Genomic DNA, 20,171 nt, shown 5'->3' on the forward strand with positions numbered 1-20,171 from the left:
ACCCAAAAGCCATTTTGTTCCCCGTACTGTATGACAAAGGTTGGGTCAGGGTCAGTTAAGGTTCTGTCTGCAATTTCAGTGCCGAAGAGTTTTGGAATTGCTTCAGTGATGATATGATTGATGCTTCTCTGACAGGGTGATGGCAAGGGATTTACAGTGTTTATCTGGTGTCTGGAGATGGATTTGGCAGGGCTGGTCTTTCCAGATCTGAGGAGCATTTCAGAAGTGCAGGTGTAGGCTTTCAGGTCCCTCTGTTCGGTTCTGGCTGGCTGTTCGGGTTGTACTGTTTCCAAAAAGGTTTAGAAATGTCTGAACAGCACTATTGATGTAGAATAGTGCCCAGATCAAGTACAGATAGAGCATCTGCAGTCCCACCCTCCAGCTACAGTCATACTCTCTCTCAAGGAACTGTTATTTATGTTGTTTGTTGATTCGATTCCACTTGCAATGGTACAGCACAATGTTCCTCAGGCGAGGTTTGCTTGGGCTGGCACACCTGCCAGCTGGAGTGCAGGGATGCTGGCCGTTAGCTCTGTGAAGTGAGCAGAACTTAAGCTCAACACTTTCATATGTTCAGCAAAATTAGATATGATGGCTTCAGATGGTGTTTCAACCCTGCATGCTTCTGGCCATGTTTAATAAATACTTTAGAGGAGCAATTGCAACAGGACAGCTTGGGATGGGATGGAGTGGAGCAGGTGGTGGTTACTGAACAATTGAACACCTGCACCAGTGCCCTCCTGAGTCACCTCCTCCTCTGGTTTGACCTTTCATATCTGTGCTGACTTCTTTGTTGGAAGATACGTGCTAAAAGAAGTGTTTGTCCACAGCTGGCACCGTACTGTATTTTCAGACAGCCGAGGACATACCTATGTGCTTTGTCATGGTCTTTTGGCATGAAGCTCTACAGATGAGAATGTCACTGAGCATTGCGCTCCCTCTACCTTGTTTTCCTTTGCTATTTCAGCTGACCAAGGTCTTCTTCACTTCCTGCCGCAGGCTGTTCTGTTGTGCATCTAGCCATTGTTCGATGCCTATCAGATCCCCACCGAGTGGGATGATTCCCAAGTCTACAGACCTCGGGATTTCTTTGGCATAATTCATATCCCAGATATTATTGTTCTTCTGCGTGTGTGCTGTTAGAGCCCCATTCTTTTTCATCTTTTTCTTTATGCGCTGCCCTTGTGGATAATTGTCCTTGACTAATTGGCTGTGACAGGCAAGATGAAGTCTAGGAAGACACTTTAGTTTTAAAATGAATGTGCCTATCTGGAAATTGGAAATAACTGAATGATCTGGACCTTAGTTATTTTCATGCTATAGAGAATTTCATGATTTTTTTATTTTATTTTTTTTTAATTGAGGTTGCTTGCTCTTTTTCAGGATGCCTTCTGGTCTTTGAAAATGAAGGATTCAACAGTTGTACATTTTAAGCAAAGCTGATGTACCTTTTATTTTAATTTACAGAAATGAAAACCAATTGTCTTAAGCTGCTTTTTCCAAGCCAGAAGCAAGCAGTCTTGCCTAAAAGGCTAAATATCATGAGATTCAAAGTTGCAATAAAATGAGAATGGGAGAAGTGGGGGAAATTTAGCAATACCCAAGATATTGTTTAGTTCAAAGCCCCATTGAAATAAAGCAAGCCTTTCCAGACTTCATGAGGAATTTGATCTGGCCCGTATGTAGGTACCAGATACATAAATTATATTAAAATAATTTATTACACTGAAAAAAAATAATGATCCCATCATGTTGTGAAATCATCTAAATCTTTAACTTTATTTTTGTCTAATTTTATGTTATTTTATGTGTGAATTAACACTGTATAATTAATATCTCACTTACAAGTAGAAAAAATACCTTGAATTCAAGTAATTTTTAGTGATTTCATCTTGAAAACATATTATGCAGAAATTGGTAAGGATCACACATGGTTTTAAAAGAGACTATAATTCCTGCCTCTGCTTTTGTTTGGTTTGGTTTTGTTTTTAAAGGGTAAGCATGGTTGATGAGTTCAGACACCAGAACAAAAGACTTTCTGCTAATCTTTAGTTAGGAAAAATCACCAGTGTTGGTTTTGATTCTGTTTTTAATAAACACAAATGCTGATGACAGCTTTGTTTGGTTTTCAAGATTGTCTGTCTGTTTCTGGTGCTTTTCCTGCTTGGGCTCAAGGCTCGGGAGCGTTCCTGCGGTGGGCTCCAAGCTGCAGCGCCCTGCTCTCAGCTTTGCCTGCAGTGCAGTGAACTCGGGCGCTCCTGCAGTCCCTTCAGGAATGGCTTACGTAACTTTGGACATGCCAGCAGTATGCTACGCTGAGAAATAGTCTCTTGCCTGCTTGCTTGCCTTTTTTTTTCTTTCCTTTTTTTTTTTTTTTTTTTTTTTTTTCTTTTTTTTACTTCTCTCTCAGAGGGATTGCATCATCTGCCTGTATTTCACAGCTTGGGCAGCAGGGGAAAGGAATGGAATAAATCAACATGTTGCTTTTATCAAGTAAACCTTTGTGATGTGGCCTGGTCAGAAGAATTTTATATTCTCTCTATCTAAGCCGTCAGTAAAGAATGTTTTGCTGCTTTTTTCCTCTCCAGGATTTTTTTTAAGGCTTTCCAAATCACTTTATCAGAATGTGTGATAAGCGAAAAGGCTATGTTTTCAACAGTTTGCGAGACTTAAAGCCCCTTTTCTCAAAACTGAGAGTGTCTAACAGCTAAAATGAAGTAATTTGAAATTCTCCTCATTCTAAAATTGTGGTGGGACCGGTGCCTGTTTCTTCGGCAAGTGCTATCCCTCCAGAACGCTGCTGCTGGTTTAAGCGTGGTTAATGTGGATTTGCAGTGAGGGGAGGGAGGAGAGGATCTGCCTCAGTACTACCCAAAGTTGCAAGATGCCAGCAGGGTGCAAGAAGACCATCAGCTATTAATGGCAGCAATGGCAACTCTTTCAGAAAAGGCCTTGGGATTATGATGTCAGGTTTTAGCAGGCAAAAATATTTTCAGCTCTTCTAATGTCATAGAGCAATGAGCAATGACTACAGTCACAATTTCAGTTTTCACCAAGGATTACCTCATTCCACTTGTTTGTTACTGCTGTTTTTCATGTTTTCCACTATCTCTTTAATATATTTATTTTTTCTTCAAGCATCCAGTAAAAAGGGAAGCTCTGGTTGGCTTTCAGGATCACCCTGACTGTTGTCATGTTAATATACATCCTGAATGTTAAATACAGTTGGATCCTTTTGAACCCTTGTTACTGAAATCTCTTATTGGCTTTTCCAGATGACAAGATCAGGAATAAGATTTGTTGTTGCTGGGTTTTGTTTTCCCCTTAGGTGGACTGATATATATTAGCTGAAGATCCTAAGTCAAAAACCAAAAAACTTTCTGTCAATCCTTTAAGCTTGAAAATACATTGTAATATTGGAGAGTGAGTAGGTATAGAATTGTTTAATCTCTCAGAGCTTCTTCTGCATCAAACGATTCCATCTACAGAGCTTACAACAAGAACTGCATTTTAGAATAAGTTTACTCTAGTTCTATTGCTTTCCACCAAGCCATTGCTGAAGCTCAGTGGGGGCTGGAGGGGGGATCTACAGAAGACCATGCCTATGGGAAAGGGGAATGAAACCACTGTCTTCTGAGAGACAGATACCTGCTGGTGCTGCTAAATGCTAGGCGTGTCTGTCTGCTGTGCTACTGGCCTTTAATGGAAATAGGCTGGCTGTGCAAATAGCATCTTTTTTTTTCCCTTTTTTCTTTTTTTTTTTTTTTTCCCACTATCTCCCAGGAGCTCTGGAAGGACAGTGGAAATGCAACTGCCCTTCCAACAGAGAAAAAGGGGGGTTAGAAATAGCCTCTATGGGGATCTCTTTCTTTGAATAGTTCTTGGTATTGCAGGCTTCCACTCTGCATTATTTGTATTCATGTTCAGGTATGCCCAGTTTTGATAAACCGTTGTCATCTGCAGGCCTGGGCTTGGAGGTCTTGGTTTTGGTTTTGGTTTTGATTTATTCTTACTAAGGAAATTGCAATGCATTGCAATTGGGATCTCATGTTTGAAGTGTTTTTCAAAAACATAATTCTGTGTAGGGTTAATATTTATATTTCATTTAAAAGTCCTTACCTCTGTTATTAAAAAAAAGTGTTTTAAAAGATTAAAGCAAATGGTTTCATCTAGTCAATTTACTTGTAGCATTTGTGGCTTTATTCATTTTTGCTTTCGTACATCTCAGACTGGCTAATAAAAAGTAGGTGTGCTTTTCTTTTCTGGTAAGCAATTCCATGTTCCTTGTTCAGGACACAAATTCTGTGCTTTAAAAGTCAGCTTTTTTGAAGAAGTAATCTTTTCATTTACCTCAATGCAAACCGTGTTCCAGGGGCCAATTTAACTTGTCAGTGTTATTTTAGATGTAGACTTTGTTAAATATCTACAAGCAAATTAAAGTCATTCATGTAAGTGAGATATTTTCTCAAGAATTTGGCTTTCAGCACTAGAAATACAGGAAAAGAGCGCCAGAGGCTTTACTGTGTTGGAAGGAGAACACTGAAGTGCCAGTGAAGTAGAAGATACCTTTATATAAAATAAAATACTAGAAAAAAACTTTCAGCAGTATCCTTTGCATTTGGTTCACTTTGCTGAGAAAGGAAGTGTTTACTTGAGAAAACATCTGGGTTTTATTGTTTTTTAATTCATTGTGGACAGCCTGATGGAGTCTGGAACCACTTAGAATGTCACAACCTTTCATTGTCACATGCAATGTGGAAACGAAATAAAGAGAGATCCAAATTGCAGACTGTGTAGCCCAAGTTGTTAAGTTTGCTATGTTCTTCCTTCATAAGAGAGCCCTTTTGGAACAAATACAAATTTGTAGTGACAGTCCTTAAAATGCCTTTTTGTTCCTCTGAATACTTCTTAGTAAGTCTCGGTCAGGTTTCTCAGGACTAGGGAAACATGACCAAACCTTGGGAAAAGAAGAAAGTGCAGAACCCAATGTGCCCCAGTGTCCTTTCTCTCATGAATGGAGATGAGGAGGGAGAACTGTCTCTCCTCAGGGAGATGAGGAGAGGAGACTGTGTTCACTCTGTTTTTATTTGTTTCTTTGTTTGTTTTCCACATGGTTCTGGTCATTTCTGTCTGCTCCAAGAAGTGAGACCCAAGGAAATTAACTCATTTACAAGATCAGCCCAGTTTTGCAGGATGAAGTTTTAATTACTTAAATTAAGCTTTATGATTTTTAGAATCATGTCTGAATTTTTTGGACTTCCACAAAATGAACTTTTCCATTTCAAATGACTCATTTATAAGAAAATGAGATTAATATAGGCAAGCTGATCGATCTGGAGCTAGCTGAATTCAATAATTCCAGTTTGTTTATTTCTAATTTTCAGTTGTAAAGGTAATTTGCCCACCTACATGGGTATGGTGACCAGATAATTCATTTTCAGAGCAGATAGTTTGATTCTTACTCCTCCTCTGAAGCCTGTGAGGTTACATCAGAAAATAATTTGGACAAGTGCATCTGTTATATCCTTTTGTTTAATAAATATCTGCAAAAGAATTTGGTATTGCCTTTCTCCTTGTGTTCCTGTGCTTTCTTCTCTCTGTTTCTTTTTTAAATAACACTTCTTTGTATCAGTTTGTTGCTAAATCTGGTGTTCCTGTCTGTGGTAATGCTTTCTGATGGCAAACCCTCTGCATATTAATGCACAAAAATCTTTGTTTTGAAACAGCTATGTTGTATGTTTGTGTGTATATAGCAACCCTAATGGCCTTAAGCCACGAAAGCATAAAAATCAAAAGCTGGTGTACATGCAGCATTGCTGACACAGGACCAAAGAAAAGGAAGAATCTGGAAAACGAAGGCAGTGCATACCTTCCACCCACATGTCCAGCCCTTACCGTTACTGCAAAGCCTGTGCACTTAATTAGCAGAGAGCAAGCTTGCCCTTCTGCACTCTTGTCCCCAGCTCCTGCTCTTTCCCCACGCAAGACACGGGCAGTGGCAGGTACTGGCTACAGAATTTAGTCAGAGCAGGAGCAATGGGTACTCGGAGTGATACTGCTGTCGGGCAGGACTGAGGCTAGGATTTGTGGTCTGTGATTTGTGCTGCTTGTGTTCATAGCAAAGCACCCTCGTGTAGGTGGTGGATTAGGAAGCGTGCGTTGGTTAGGTGGGCACGCGAGCAATACTGAAGATCCTGTGACTCTAGTTTCACGATGCATGTTAATTGCCTGGTTTTATTGAAAGGCAGATCAGCAAAGAGGGTTCAGTCAGGCAGAGATTTCCCACTAGCAGGAGCAGAGGTGGGAGGAGAGCTTCGTCTCCCTAGTTAGCACGGGCCCTTGGAGTGAGACCTTAATGTGATGCAATCCTGAACAGCACAGTCAGTTCCCTCCCTTCCCACCCTGTCTCCTGCTGAGGATGGTGCAGGATCTGCTCCAGGTCAAGTTAGGGAGTGGGGATAAAGCAGAGTAACTAATAAAAATGCAGATTACCCTGTATCTTCCTTTATTAGAAGACAATTGGACCAAAAATATATATGCTGTATTTGAATTAGGACAAAAAAAAATGTTTGTAAATACAACCTTCCTTTGAAGCTGTTGTAGAAAGTCTGCTCTGTCAGGATCTATGAGATTTCTGTCTTTCTATGAGGTTCATCCTGGAGCAGGATGGAAGACACGGTATAGTTTTGCTTTTATGTTTTACTGCAGGAAGAGAAGGCAGCAAAGTGTGAGGCTGAGGAGCAAGAAAATGTAGGTTTCTAATGGAGGCTCAGCACCTAGATGGGAAGGTGCCATAAGAAAAAGTATGAATAGAAGAGAACAAAAGGAATTGTTCTATCCATCAGCCTGGCTACATCTGGATATAAAATATGGGTGCTGAATCCATGTGTGAAAGGCACTTGTGTTTTGGTAGTGGTATGAATGCATGAAAGATGAATATGTAAAACTCATTACAGTGTTATGGCTGCAGGTCCTAATTCAGCATGGGTCTGAGGCAAAAGCCCACCTTTCAGCACAAGGATAGTCCCTGTGGGCTTTGTGGATCCCTGTGTGCATACAGGGTGAAAGTGACCCTGGCTGCTTTGTGAAACATGCATATTTTGCTTCCCTGTGGCTAAAACACGGCACTGTCCTACCACGTACAGGTGATTTGTAGACGATGAAGGCCAAAAGAGTTCTGTGCTTGTCTAATCCAGCACAGAGGAGACTGAAGCTTGTATTCAGATCAAGATACAACCTATGAACTCTAAAACCATAGCGAGAGTCTGCAGTGTAAGTGAAATATTTTGGTTCTGTCTGTGGAGGGAGGACTGAGGAAGGACTATGCCTGTGTGTGTGGTGCTTGCAGAACTGCACACAGCTGCAGGTCATGGGCTTTGCGTTTCTGTGTATTTTCTTATGAAGAAACAAAACAAAAAACAGTTCTGCACAGTGAGCAATTGGCCTTTTTAATTGTAAACTCCTGTTTACTTTTGCCATGGATGTTTTCCCTATTTGAAGGGTAGTTTAATGGTTCAGGAATCTCTCACAGGTTACAATCTGTTTGCTTGCTGTTGAATTGGAGACTTGAGTCTGCCCCTTTCCCCCTGGTATGACACTACTGCAGCCTGTGTCAGCGGGTGCTGCTCGCCCATGTGACAGACTGGTGATTCCAAGGCTGATTTTTCTTTTCTTCTGTCAGTGTAAAAAAGTAATTGCACATTTAGCTGCCTTCAGGAATGGTAGATTCCTTTCTCACAGAACTGTTTGTGGGGTTTTAGACTGAATTTTAAATGCTGTTGGGAAAGTAGCTCAATATGCAAGCAGATTATTTTGTGAGCCAGGCTTTATTGGTTTTGTTCTTAACAACTTTTCTGGAAAAGCATTCTTATTTATGAGGGGGCAAAATTGATTAGCATGCTGCCCCTGTGGCAGCCTAACACATCAACAGGATTATCAACTGTAGCTCCTGCTAGTTCTCATCCTAGGTGGTAAATAAGTATGAAGTAGTTAATGGCAATGGGCAAGCACTAAAGAAAGTTCAGGTCCATCACACTTCAAACTTCACTGGTGACGTAGCTCCTTGGTACTGAAGTTTTGTGTCCTGTTTTAAAGAAATGAACTTTCCTTCTGGAGGTGCAGACTTGATGCTGTTTGGAGCAGCAGCAGTGAAAGGTCTGCAGGCAGATTAAAAGAAACAGCAGCAACAGAGTTTAATATGATCTTCCCTGAACTGAAAGCGAGAGAGTTTTCAGACTCTTCCATGCAGCCCCGTTCCCATAGCGATGGCACTGATGCTGTGTACCGACTGATGCAGTCTCTGACCAGTCCAACCTGGATTCAGCATTGGATAAGATTTCTAGTAGCTTTGCTGAAAGACTGGTGTCTATTGCTGTCTGCAGATGTGCATAGGAAGCTCCCACCCAAATATCAGGAGCAACACAAGGATAATTGTTTATAAATGTAAGCCATCAGTGATGCCCATTGTCATCTAGAGTCAGCTGGGCATCCTGATAGCTGATGGGGAGCAGCAGGTAGGGAAGGCATGTAAAAATTTTGTTTAGGGGATTTGTTTGCTTCTTCATCTTCAAATGAGGACAGTGTTCTCCTCCCTGCCTCCTCAGTTGTCCATGAATATCTGTATTTAGGATACGGCAGCACCAACGATGCTGCATTTCTCCATGCTGGCCCCAAGTCCCGTGGCACAGACTGTGCCAGCAGAGCTGCAGTGCTTTCTTCCTCCCGAGCATTCTGCACAGCACCACAGCACTGTGCCTCCTGGGAGCCCTCTCAACAGCCAGTGCCAGGCAGCAACATGGGGACAAAGCTTTCAGACAAAGGAGGAGGCAGAAAAGCTTAGCTCCTAGCAATAGATGAGACTTATAGTCTTTGTTCTTGTTCCTTACTTTCTTCATTCTTGGTATTTCTTTTCTTAATCCTTGTTTATAGTTGCAATTTTGACTTGCAGTAAAATTCTTTGTTTCTGACTGCATTTGCCTTGAACTGCCCCGATCGGGAATGAAATGGGCGAGTCAAACCCATCTGTGACTGCCAGACGTGGTGTAGTGAACGCCATTACAAACCCCTTTCTGCTGAGTTTTGTTTGCTGCATTTGGGGTTTTGCTTTGGAGTTTTTATTAGGCTGGAGAAGATGACTAAGGTTTTTAATGCTCCCACTTTTCCAAACCCTCAACAGAAGTTTAGAACACACTTAAAAATGTTTCTGCACATTCAGTCCCTAGGAGTTAAATAAATAAGTTGGGCTAACCACTATGTAACTTTCTTCTCTTTCTTTTTTTTTTTTCTTTTTTTTTTTTTTTTTTCTAACTGGTAGCCTATGACTGAAAACTCTTTCAAAGTTCTGTGTTGTCATTTTTTTTTCTCTTTTCTGTAGAATGGCCCTATGAGGTAGTGAGTCACTCTATAGAGAAACTCTCCATTTTATTGTGCTGTTTGGGAAATGTGGCAGTGCATTACCAGAAAAACTTACTTGTCTCAAGAAGCAAAAACAACCAGTCTCCCCCAACTCGCTATTCTGCTGAACCAAACAATAAGGAAATGAAAAGAGTTGCCTGTGAAAGGGAGCTGGCAGAGCAGAAGAGCTGGCTGGGTTGAGAAGCGTGTGCACTGGCTCCTCACAAGCAGTGTCTCAGGGTGAGGGATGGAGGGGATTGGGGTCTCAGGGCAGCCAGTTGCATCCCCACAGAAGCAGAGAAGGGGTGAACATAGGGATGTGCAGCTCCGGCAGCCCCACAGCCATCATATTGCTCTTGGCAAAAGAGATGTGGTCAGTGTGGTTTAACGTGGTATGCCTTTAAGACCATGATCCAAACACTGTGAGCCCAGGTGAACATTAAAAGCTAAGAGGCTGAGTTGCTCCTGTGTAGAAAATAGACCACCTGCAATTTCATCCATTGTGGGAAAAGAGAATATAGGTCCCTAAATCCAGAAGTGTCCAGACTAGATATTTTGGGATTCTTTTTTTTTTGGCATTGTTATGGGAAAGCTCTGATTTCTGAGGAATTTTATTTGTTTCATTCCTTGATAAAATGTTTTCTGCCAATGTTTAATAATGATACTCTTATGACCACTAAACTGAATGAAACCTGCTTAGACTCTGTATATTGAAAGATGGGAATCCAAAAGCAATCATCTCGGATTCAGAGCTGATGCAAAGGGATTGCAGGGTTTGCTTTCTTTTTTTAACACCATATATAGGATATATAGGAGATAGTTGCATGTATTTACTGGCAGTTGGCACCCATTAAGGAAGTTGCTGAGGCTCCCCATCATTACCAAATCTAAGTATCATATAAATTGCTTCTGAAAAACTCTAAAACTTGCCACTTCTAACAATATATCTATCTACTTGATGAAGGTGGTGAAATCACCTAATGACGATGCAGGGGAAATGGAAGTGCTAACGAGATAAATACATGTGGGAATAAAGCTGGAAGATCATCTTCTCCCAAGCTCAGAGCTGACAATCGGAACAAGTACACGTGTAGTGCTGCTCCGTCTGCACCATGTCTGGGCTGCAGAGCTCCTAAAAAGCGTTGAAGTCTGCAGTATATGGAGACTTATGGAGACCTAACCTTCTGTTGCTGTCTCACCTGTGTGTGTGTGTGTGGTCAAATGGTGGGCCGTGTTTTTTCCCCACTGCTGTAACAGGACAGTGTGTGTGAGCCCTAGCGGGAGTTCAGGGAAGGTAGTGACCTTTTGTGTGTTTCACCAGGAATATCAAGGAATACCAAGGAATATCTTTAAGTGCGCTTGTCTGTTACAGGCTGAGCCAGAACATTCATCTTTTATTCCAGTTCACTGCAACAAAAATATGCAGAGGAATTGAAAACACAGAATAGGTCTCCCCACAGCTCTTTATTAATAAACACAGAGGTCTCAAGTGGTTTGCCTTAATTTGTTTAATAGTTTTGAGATAATTCTGGTGTCTTCTGATGACTGCACATGCAAATACCTTAGGGATCCTTTGAGGAAGTTGCTTTTGAATGGTGTTGGTTTAGTAATGTGTGGGGGCTTAACTACCTTCTAGTCTGCAACTATTGCGTACAACTTTCTCATTCTGTTGAAAGCAGTGATTGTGAAGGCATAAGAAAAGACAGTACCAGCTTATTTGGGGCCTAACATTTAGTTGTTGAGTTTAATTTAGAACCTTGCTTTACAAAATTGGTTTGAAGCAAGCTGTTTTCAAGTCTTCATTTTTCAGGGAACGAGGGAAGGGCCAGAGAGTAGATTTTAAAACTTACAAAATGTTCCATTTCATCTTGCTAAGCCAAACACAGGAGTCCTGTGCTGATGCCTCATAGCCAGAGAGTAAAATGAGCCATCCACAGCAAGTCAAACTGTCTAGAGCATCTCTGAAAGAAAAACCGCAGAAACTCTGCCATGTAAAATACCCTAGAGGCCGGGCTGGGTGGCAGAGCAGAGCAAAAGTTGGTAAATCCACAAGGAAGGCTTTTTGTCTGCGTGCTTCCTGTGAGTGCATCCTCTTGATGCACATTGTATTGTCCTTCAGTTTTTTGTGTAAAAACTTGCTGCCATTTTGCTAGGAAAGTCAGCTTCAATTATTCACAGACTGATGTAAAATAATAGTGGTGTGTGTGTGTGTAGAGTTTCATTCAGTTTATAACCAAAGTTCCTGCCTTGTGCTCTGGATGGCTTCCTTTAGATCACCAAGTTTAAAATGATTTTAAAACTTGACAAATTTGTTTTCAGGCTTCAGCTCGAGCACCCTTGCCCTTACTTTAAAATAATAAAATGTTCTGAGTGGATCATTTCTGTATGTGTTTCTGGTCAAAAAGGAAAAAGAAGAATGCATAAGCATATAGCAACCACTATCAGCTGCGTTAAATGAAGAAACTGAACAATAGCTGAATTTTTTGAGCAGTTGTTTAATTGTAAGTTGCTGTACTCACTACAAAAGTTTTGAATGGAAACATATAAAGAGCTGAAATAGCCCTTGCCTTGTTTAGATATTTTATATACCTACATTTTTGATAGCAGGCAGCCACAGCACAATGTGATTGGATGCTACTTCCATTTCACTTTTTCAAGGGCTTGGATTTATAAAGCATGCTCTCCGTGTTGCAAACAAGTACCTGCTAGCCGTCTTTAATGTTGTTCTGCTCTGAACAGAGAACAGGAGGCAGCACCTGCAAGGATGATCAGGGACTGACTGATGGAAGGAGATGAAAAGATGAGTGAGCACAGGGAATACAGGAGCAGAGATGAGTATTTCTGAAGATAAGAATAAAATCACATGATTTTTCACATTAAAAGGAGTTAGAAGCACAGGAGGGATTTGGGGTAGAAATTCTGCTGCTGCAGAGTAGGAATGATGCTAGCAACAGCACTGAGCATGACCTTTATAGTCATGACCACCTCTTTGAAATCTGCTGATGGCTTGTACACATCATTTCCATTGGCCAAACCATGACTACTGCCCCAGCACAAATCCAAACACTTGCTGTGTAACTTGAGATAAGCCTTTCCCAGCTTCTCTTGTCTGTGTGTGCATCCACCTTTGGAAAAGAGCTGGTAGAGCCTTGCCTGCAGAGTGCAGCACAAGGGATGGTGAAATTCTAGCTGATGCAGGTGCTCAGTGATGAATGAGGGTAGAGCCCTCTTAGTGCCCTTCTGCTCTCCAGATCCAGAGCAGGATATAAACCCTCCACATCTAGGTTTCCACCTCCTTGCTCCCATTCTTAAAATAGAAAACTTTCCCGGTGGTGATAATCTATGGGCTTTCTAGCATGCCGACAACAGAATCAGGCTCATTTCTTAAAATTACTGTTAATGAATGAAGTGGATTATTCAGCAGTCCAGTCCACATGGAACCTGATTAAAAGACAAATATCCCTGAATATTTGCTAGGTTGGATCTCTTGGTTCCTCACCTGAATCAAGACCAACAGCTACTGCATAAAAATGAATCTGACCTGATTTACGCCTCATAATTCTGTAGTGACTCACTAATTAAATTTCACATTTCCAAGTGCACCCCCTGGCTACTCATAAATATCTCAAAGGGCTTTAAAAAATGTAGGTGTTAGTCTTTTAGGAAGATAATGTCAACCTATCTTCTAGAATCTTTATTTGCTAAATGCTGGAACTATGGTGTCTGTTTCCAAATACTTGGAAAATACTTCTACAAATAGTGAATGAGTCATGTTTTTCATCTTTCATCTCTAGGTAACTCATGCTGACACAATACTTCATCTCCCTCTATCCATAAAATATGCTTACTTACCCCTCGTTCACTACTAGTTTTCTGCTCCTTTGCCCTCGTTAGTCCACCTAAAAATGTTGTCAGCATTGTTAATATTTATTCCGTCACATATGGAATAAGCTGGCATATTCTTCCTCACTTTCAAATTAATGCTTGCTTTGTTGTCTCTTGATGAGCCTAGTTTGCTCTCTTATTTTCCAGTTTTCTGCTATGTTTATTTCTCATGCTACCATAATCTCAGTGGGCTTAATCTACCTTGTTTTAAGTTCTTTGTTAGAAGTTCCTTCTGCCGTTTCTGGATAGGAAATGTTGGATAGGGATGGAAAAAGAGGCAGGGAGTTTATAACATGATTTTACCTCTGAGTGTGATATTTGAAAATATCTATCCTGTAAATCTCCCGCGTAGCATGCAGGAGTCGGAAGGTGGCAGATTTACTTGGAATTGAGACAGTGCTGTGTTTTCATACTTCATCTCTCCATCCTGTTGTCCTCCCCCATTTCCTTTCTGGAAGACATCCTGGTGTTAAAATAAAGTCTCATGCTCCATGGCTTCAGCTGGCTGCCCACAGGGGTTAGGCAGGATATTTCCCTCTGATGCACAGTTAGCAAGATGAGTTCTGGGGGTGTTTTTCACCTTCCTTTGGCTCCTTGTAGACAGGCCACAGCTGTAGATGAGAGAGAAGATAGTAGATAGTAGAGGGAGTTATCATTTTAAGATACCTGCTTAGTGTCTCACAGTCTCATACCCCATGTGAAAATGCTGATCAGATTTGCATCAGACAGGGTTAAAAACGATTCTCCTGGTCACTCACCTGAGTCCTGGGAAGCATTCTGATTTCCTCTCCAGGAAGGTATGTGGATCACCTACAAGTGATGTGTGGTCTTACCATACCTGCGGTTGCAAGGATTTGAGTTCCTTCTTCCCTTCCTGCCTGTGGTCTTGCAGCATGCAGATAGTGAGGCTGACTGAAGAAAGAATTGCTTTATTATAACCAAAATCATTATTCTTAACAGAAAGGACTGTAGTGAAATTTAATGGCCAGTGATAAACAGGAGGTCACAGTAGATCAACTTGTGGGCTCTTCTAGCTTTAAACACTATGAAATCTCCCTCCAAAACTGATGCCATTATTACTCCATAGGTTAGCTGGCAAGGAGAGGATTTCAAGGCAAGCATCCAGCACCCACCCACAGATTGTGTTGGCTCAAAGCCTGGCAGCTTGAGTCCCTTCCAAAATGTATCCAGGATCTTCTAGTTAGGAATGCAGCATATTGCTGGTTGTGACACAGATACAGCTGAGTTTACTCCGTGTCTTATCTGTAACCTTTTAACGTTTTCATATGGCTTACTCATTTGCAGAAGCTTTTGTAAACCTGAAAACAGAAAACAGCATGGGCTTTATACAGCTACTGCTGTTTTCTCTGATTTAAGATGTTCCCGGTCTTGCCTCTGGGTATCCTTCATGTTACTTTCAAACCTCCAAGGGTCTGCTGTTGTTGCTTTCTGGCCCGCACCCTTCATTTTTCTGGGCAAACCTCCCTCTAGCCTGTTGATGTCGTTCCTAATTGCCCAAAGGAATCATTGCTGAGCAATGCGAGGCATTTCCTTCCCTCTTATTAAAAAGCACCAGAATAAAACTTAGTCTTTCACAGCAGTGGCTAAACCCACCACATCTTAAAATTGTGTTATGGCTACAGGATTTTGGACTATTACTGTGAAGTAACAAGGTGTTTTAAACCAGGTTTTCATTAATCTCTCTGGCTCCCTGTCATTCACTCACACTGTGTACATGGTTGGGGGATCAGGACAGTCTTTCTCTACCCTGGTATTCCACTGGTAAAAATTACTTGTGCCAATATCTTGTGCCTGTGGCATTGTAGACGCTGGAAGGAGACTGCTGTGCTACTGTTTGCATCCCAGTGACAGAGGTTGCTCCTAAGTGCAGAGAAGAAAGGTCAACTGAAAATGGTGATTCTAAGGTGCTCTGTATCCCCTGTACTGATCTCTTGCTATTTTCTTTCCAGAATTACCTTGGACTAATCCAGAACAGAGGTCGGTCGTGCTAGTTTGTCATACTGCTTCAAAGTAGACTGTCCCTGCTTCAAAGCCTTGACAAGCAAACTGGTAAATACATAGTCTAAATGCAATCTAAAATAAAACAAAACAAAACATGTAAAACTAGATTCATGTAACTTTTATTTCATAGCCCTACAACTCAAGCTTGTTCTTAATGAAGGAGAAAAAATATTGCAGTAAAATGCTGGTGACACTCTAAAGAAATGTACAGCGACTGCTGACCACGGTCTGCTCTCATCACTCTGTCAAACTTCAGGACAGTCCCTGGGGTTCCACTGGCACAACAGAGATAAAAGCTCAGGAATGAATTGTTGGGCTATTACTATAGATTTCTCTAGTACTGTTAAAAAGGCATATAAGGATTTACAAGTCCTTGAAAATTAGCTTTCATGATTGTTAGCACTTTCTTGCAGTTAGCTGCATAGATTAATTATACCCTCTTATAAAAATTCCCCATGGAAAAAAAAAAAAATCCAGTTCTTCTTGACAAACAGTTAATAACTTCAGGTCAGTAGATCGGAATGAGGAGTCTTGAGATTCCTCTCAGAGTAATGGTTGATGATAACTAGCCTGCCAGAAGTTAGTTACTTTTCAGATAGGAGGTTGGGATTGTTCTTTGTGATATAAATTCCTTCCCATAAGAATGCCACCAAGACACTTAGGCCATTCCAGGTGTGGAAACTCCAGCTGCTCCCCGCTGTTACTTTTGAGACTGGCAGATCTGGACTGAGATTTAGGCACAGAAGCAATATTGTCACCCTGTTTTCTTCCACTCTGCCTGGAAGGACTCTTATAAATGAATGGAGTTAAGTCTGCAAGCCAATTCATCCCCGAGTTTCTTCCAGTGAAACTACTGAGGAGACTTGCTAATAATTTTTCATTCTAGCAATGCGTTTTGAAGTGTGGTTGTCCTGCCTTTTATAGAAATGTATTGCGACCATTAATGCCCTTCAGGCAACCAGAAAGCCATCAAACCACAGGGAAAGGTTTGAGCTGTGGATGACAGAAGCTTCCTGTTTCATTTCCTGTGAATGAAACAAGACCCCCTTTTCTGAAGGGGTGAGGAGTGCTGTATTGAGTCTTAGGACATCACTAACTGCAATAATAATCTGGTCAGCCTCAAGGTGAAATGATGTTACTAACATCAGCCTTCTGAGATACCCATTCCCCTCTGGTTTTATACCACTGCATTGATTCTAGTGTTCTACCCTGCAAAAGAAGTTGTTTTGGTATCTTTTCACTTCTCCTTTGTTGTTAATGAAGAAATTAATTGAGTAATGCACTGCCAACATGCAAAAAATGTGCTGCTTTTTATGTTTGATGCTAGACTACTATGTTGATGCAACCCATTATGAAATAATTGCTTGATTTCAAATTGCCATTGGGGACTGCTCAAGAAATAGGCAGGAGAGTGAATGATGCCTCTGTCACAGTATCAGTCCTTTCCCCTTTCACAGCAGGTCAGGAGCCATCCTTGCCCCTTGCTGTCTTCTCTTGGCACTACACCTTTCTTGTCCTCCTGCCCAGGGTGCTTTTCCCAGTAGTGTAATTGCTTCCACTAGGAAGATCCTAAGAGGGTTTGGGTGACAGTCAACAGAGTAAGGGTTTCACAGTGCCTAGGTCCCCACAACCCTCCTGTGGGAACAGGATTGCTCCAAATAATGGAGCAATATATGCATCTAAATCACTTTTGTAAATTAAGAGGGAAAAAATAATGCTCACAGCCCATTTTTGGGTATATATATATTATCTCCAGCATGGGTTGGAGAAAGTGGGCCAGGCAGATGTGGTTGCCTCCTTCAAAACTTGGGCAGCACAGCACTTGTTGCTCTTCAGTTAGCCCTGAAATTCAGTGCTTGGCATTTGTAGGAGAGGAAGGCCAGATCTGGCATAAATGTGAGGAGAATGCAAAATGCAGTCACTCTGAGTTTTGAAAAGGGTAATTTGCTGCAGGTCTGGTCTGCTGCTCCCATGTGCTGAAAGACGGCAAGAAGTTCCCAGGCAGATTCTGTTGCCTTCAGTCAGAAAGGCAAAATGCCCGTTGTTGTTATAGATGGGGTTTTTACACTTTACCTCAGGAAATCACTCCTTGACACATGCAAAATCACTAATTTCTCCATTCACTCTTTCTGGCTGGCATTTGTTAAGAAAGCTCAGATGTAGCATCTCCTGCAGTACCAACAGTTAGGGGGACATTCTGGTTCCATTCAGCTCCATCCTCTCATTCATCAACATGCATGGCACTTTCCCATCGAGATAAAGATGCCCTGAAAAGCTTCCAGCCCCAGTTCAATGGAGAACAAACAGGAGGGAAGGGCAATGGGAAGAGGGTGAGAGGGAAGAGGGGCGAGAGTGAAAGAGGGCAAGACAAGCCTGATGATTGGAGAAACTAATTCTGATGACTGGAGCCAGTGAGTTTTCCAGAACAATATGACTGCATTTAAAAAATTTCTGAATGTGGCAGAGTCCACTGTTTAAGTCTCATTGAAGACAATTTTGTGAAAGGATATAAGGTGGGAGGAAGAGAGAGCAAATGCCTGCCAGATGGGGTTTAAGACAAGAAATCCAGGCACAGAGGCAGTGTGAAAAGAGCCTGTGAGCAGGCATGTGAGGGGAGCACAAAGGGGCTGGAGGCAGGGGGTGAGTGGGGACAGGGGAGGCCCAGGGTGAGCAGATGGAGGCAGCAAAGAGGAGGGTAGGGGATGGGGAAGGGGATTTACTTGAAAATAGCCCCTGTAAAGTGAAAATAAGGAGTTTGGTGTTGCTGAGGTCAGGGAAGAGGGAGCCCCCGGGTGCTGGTGTGGAGCTTGGCACCACAGGCCAAGTTTGGGGGGGTCAGGAGGGACGCACAGCCTGTGTCAGGGGCCAGAGCCTGCTCAGCCACCCAGGAGACCAAGGCCTCACTCCAGAGTTGTGGTAGGTGCATGAAGAGGAAGGTCAAAAGTGTTCAGAGGTACAGCGAGTGGGATTCATCTAAGCCCTTTCTGAGGAGCCTTTCATTGTGCTGCTCAGCATTGCAGCTGTAATTCAAGCACAGTCACAGCACTGTTAACATGAAACAAGGCACCAGCTCCTAGAGATTCAAACATGCAAAAACTGTCAAGTTGCTGACTTAGAAAGAAGAGAAGAAAGAACTCTGTGTACAAAGACATGAAAGCAAAGGAGATAAAAATGAGCTCAGTGATGTTCATACTTGCAGAAATGGAGAGCAGGCATACCTGAAAGGTTCTCAGCATAAAAACAAGGTGTAAGGGACTTCCATCACCTCCTGCTGAGGAACAACAACCGAGTTATGGTGCAGGCAATGTCTCCCTGCCTGACTTAATTGGGGATAAGCGACGCAAATTGGAAGCAGCATTGTAACTGGGGTTGTCAGTTTTGCCTCATCACTGTAATTGATTACTGAATAGGGTGGAGGAAAGGAGGCAAAACTGCCAGCAGTTTGATGGCTAGGTAAAATTCAACAGTCCTCCTGGCAACAGAGAGTGAGCTACAGATGGGTTGTTCTTCAGGGGCCGAATAAGGTGGACGGGCAGCAGAGAGAAATTCCTGTCCTATAGGGTGGAAGATGGGCTGTTGGTGGGGCAGCAATTTCTGGAGCAGTGTCAGCTCCCCTGTGCCCTGGGTATGCTTTTCTAGCCCATCCACCTCCCCAGAGAGGCCTGCTCCTCTACTTGAAGAGAAAGTTACGTGGTATTTGTTTGTTTGTTTGTTTGTTTTTCACTTTAAACCCGTTTTGTGAAATCAAAATCAGAAAAACCAATGCCTATGTTGAAATGTACCTAGATGTCACAAAAATATCTGCCCACATGACTATGAAGTACAGGATCTTGAATATCAAGACAGTCATTAATGGTTAAAATTTCAGGAGATTTTGGGGAATTTTGTATGTCTGTATCCATGTATCCCTCTCAGTCTCTTTACATGTTATAGCTCCAGACAACTTTAAGAAAAAAAATAAAAAAACTTTTATTTTTGCAGAAAGATTTATTTGTTGAAGGGGCAGAAACTGAGGGGGAGGAACAGCTGAAATTTCTAAAAGGTGGAGCGCTTCTCCCAAGTGGGCTCAGCTGGCCTTGGTGGCCAGAGCTGCCTGGTGGTAACACGCAGCTCCTTGCGCCTCAGCCACGTAGATGTTGTTTGTGATCACCGCATCAAGCACATTGTTGCTCGGGGAATTACCTTTTGGATGAGTGTTGGGGTGATTCAGAGTGCATTCAGTTTTGTGATTCACGGAGCTGAGAAGGAAAACTGATTTATTGGGGGCGGGGGAAGAAGTGAGACAGTGAGGCAGGAAATTGGTGTCCAGAAGGCATTTGGGAACAGGCACATTTCAAAGTTTCTAACAATATGGGACAGAGACATTTGGCAACCACTACAGCTATGCTGCGTGCTTTGCTCTCTACTTTCTGACAATATTTTAATGTTTTGCAAAAACACTATTGCTAACATATGAACACTAATATTTTTAGATCACTTCCTACTCCTAGGTACTGTTATATCACACAGAGCAAGTTAAACCAACTGTTCAGCCAGGTACCGTTTTGGAGTGCAGTCTGTTCGTCAGGCTATAATCTGAAGTCCTCATTCAACTTTTATTCAGCCAGATTTATTTTTTTCATGTCAAATGTTCTATTGCTTTGGCTAAACCATGCACCCTTCTTTCCTCCAGTATTATTTGTTGTTTGTGTGTATTTTTTTGCCCAGAAGCTAAGTTTACTAGAGACATAAGAGAGGCCATTCCAGATAACTCTGCCTCATGGTCATGCCCTGCTTTGAGAGGGTCTGCTCATGGAAATTTTGGGAAAATCTGGAAGAAATCTTACTGAAGGCACCTGAGGAATGAACTGTTAATGAGAGAGGATTTTTCC

General features: G+C 42.0%; 1 protein-coding gene and 1 long non-coding RNA gene across 5 annotated transcripts in view; one reads left to right on the forward strand and one right to left on the reverse strand.

The window, feature by feature from the left end:
• PDE10A (phosphodiesterase 10A) overlaps positions 1-20,171 on the forward strand; it is a 367,399-nt gene that overhangs the window by 151,296 nt on the left and 195,932 nt on the right. Inside the window, exon 2 of one of the 3 annotated variants that reach the window (XM_072035843.1) lies at positions 15,249-15,348. The exons of the other annotated variants lie outside the window; for them this stretch is intronic. The gene's annotated coding sequence lies outside the window, so the exon portion shown is untranslated. The remainder of the gene's footprint in view (positions 1-15,248; positions 15,349-20,171) is intronic. 3 annotated transcript variants of the gene reach the window in all.
• On the reverse strand, positions 11,642-18,621 carry LOC106018735 (uncharacterized). Of its 2 annotated transcripts, XR_002404466.4 has the most exons (5): positions 18,519-18,621; positions 15,255-15,372; positions 15,005-15,159; positions 14,037-14,190; positions 11,642-13,889 (listed from the first exon to the last, which is right to left on the reverse strand). It is a non-coding gene; the product is annotated as an uncharacterized lncRNA (long non-coding RNA). The 2 variants fall into 2 exon arrangements; XR_001193029.5 differs by lacking the exon at positions 15,005-15,159 and having other exon boundaries at positions 11,644-13,889.

Source organism: Anas platyrhynchos, chromosome 3 (genome assembly GCF_047663525.1).
Source record: "Anas platyrhynchos isolate ZD024472 breed Pekin duck chromosome 3, IASCAAS_PekinDuck_T2T, whole genome shotgun sequence".
NCBI lineage: Eukaryota > Metazoa > Chordata > Aves > Anseriformes > Anatidae > Anas > Anas platyrhynchos.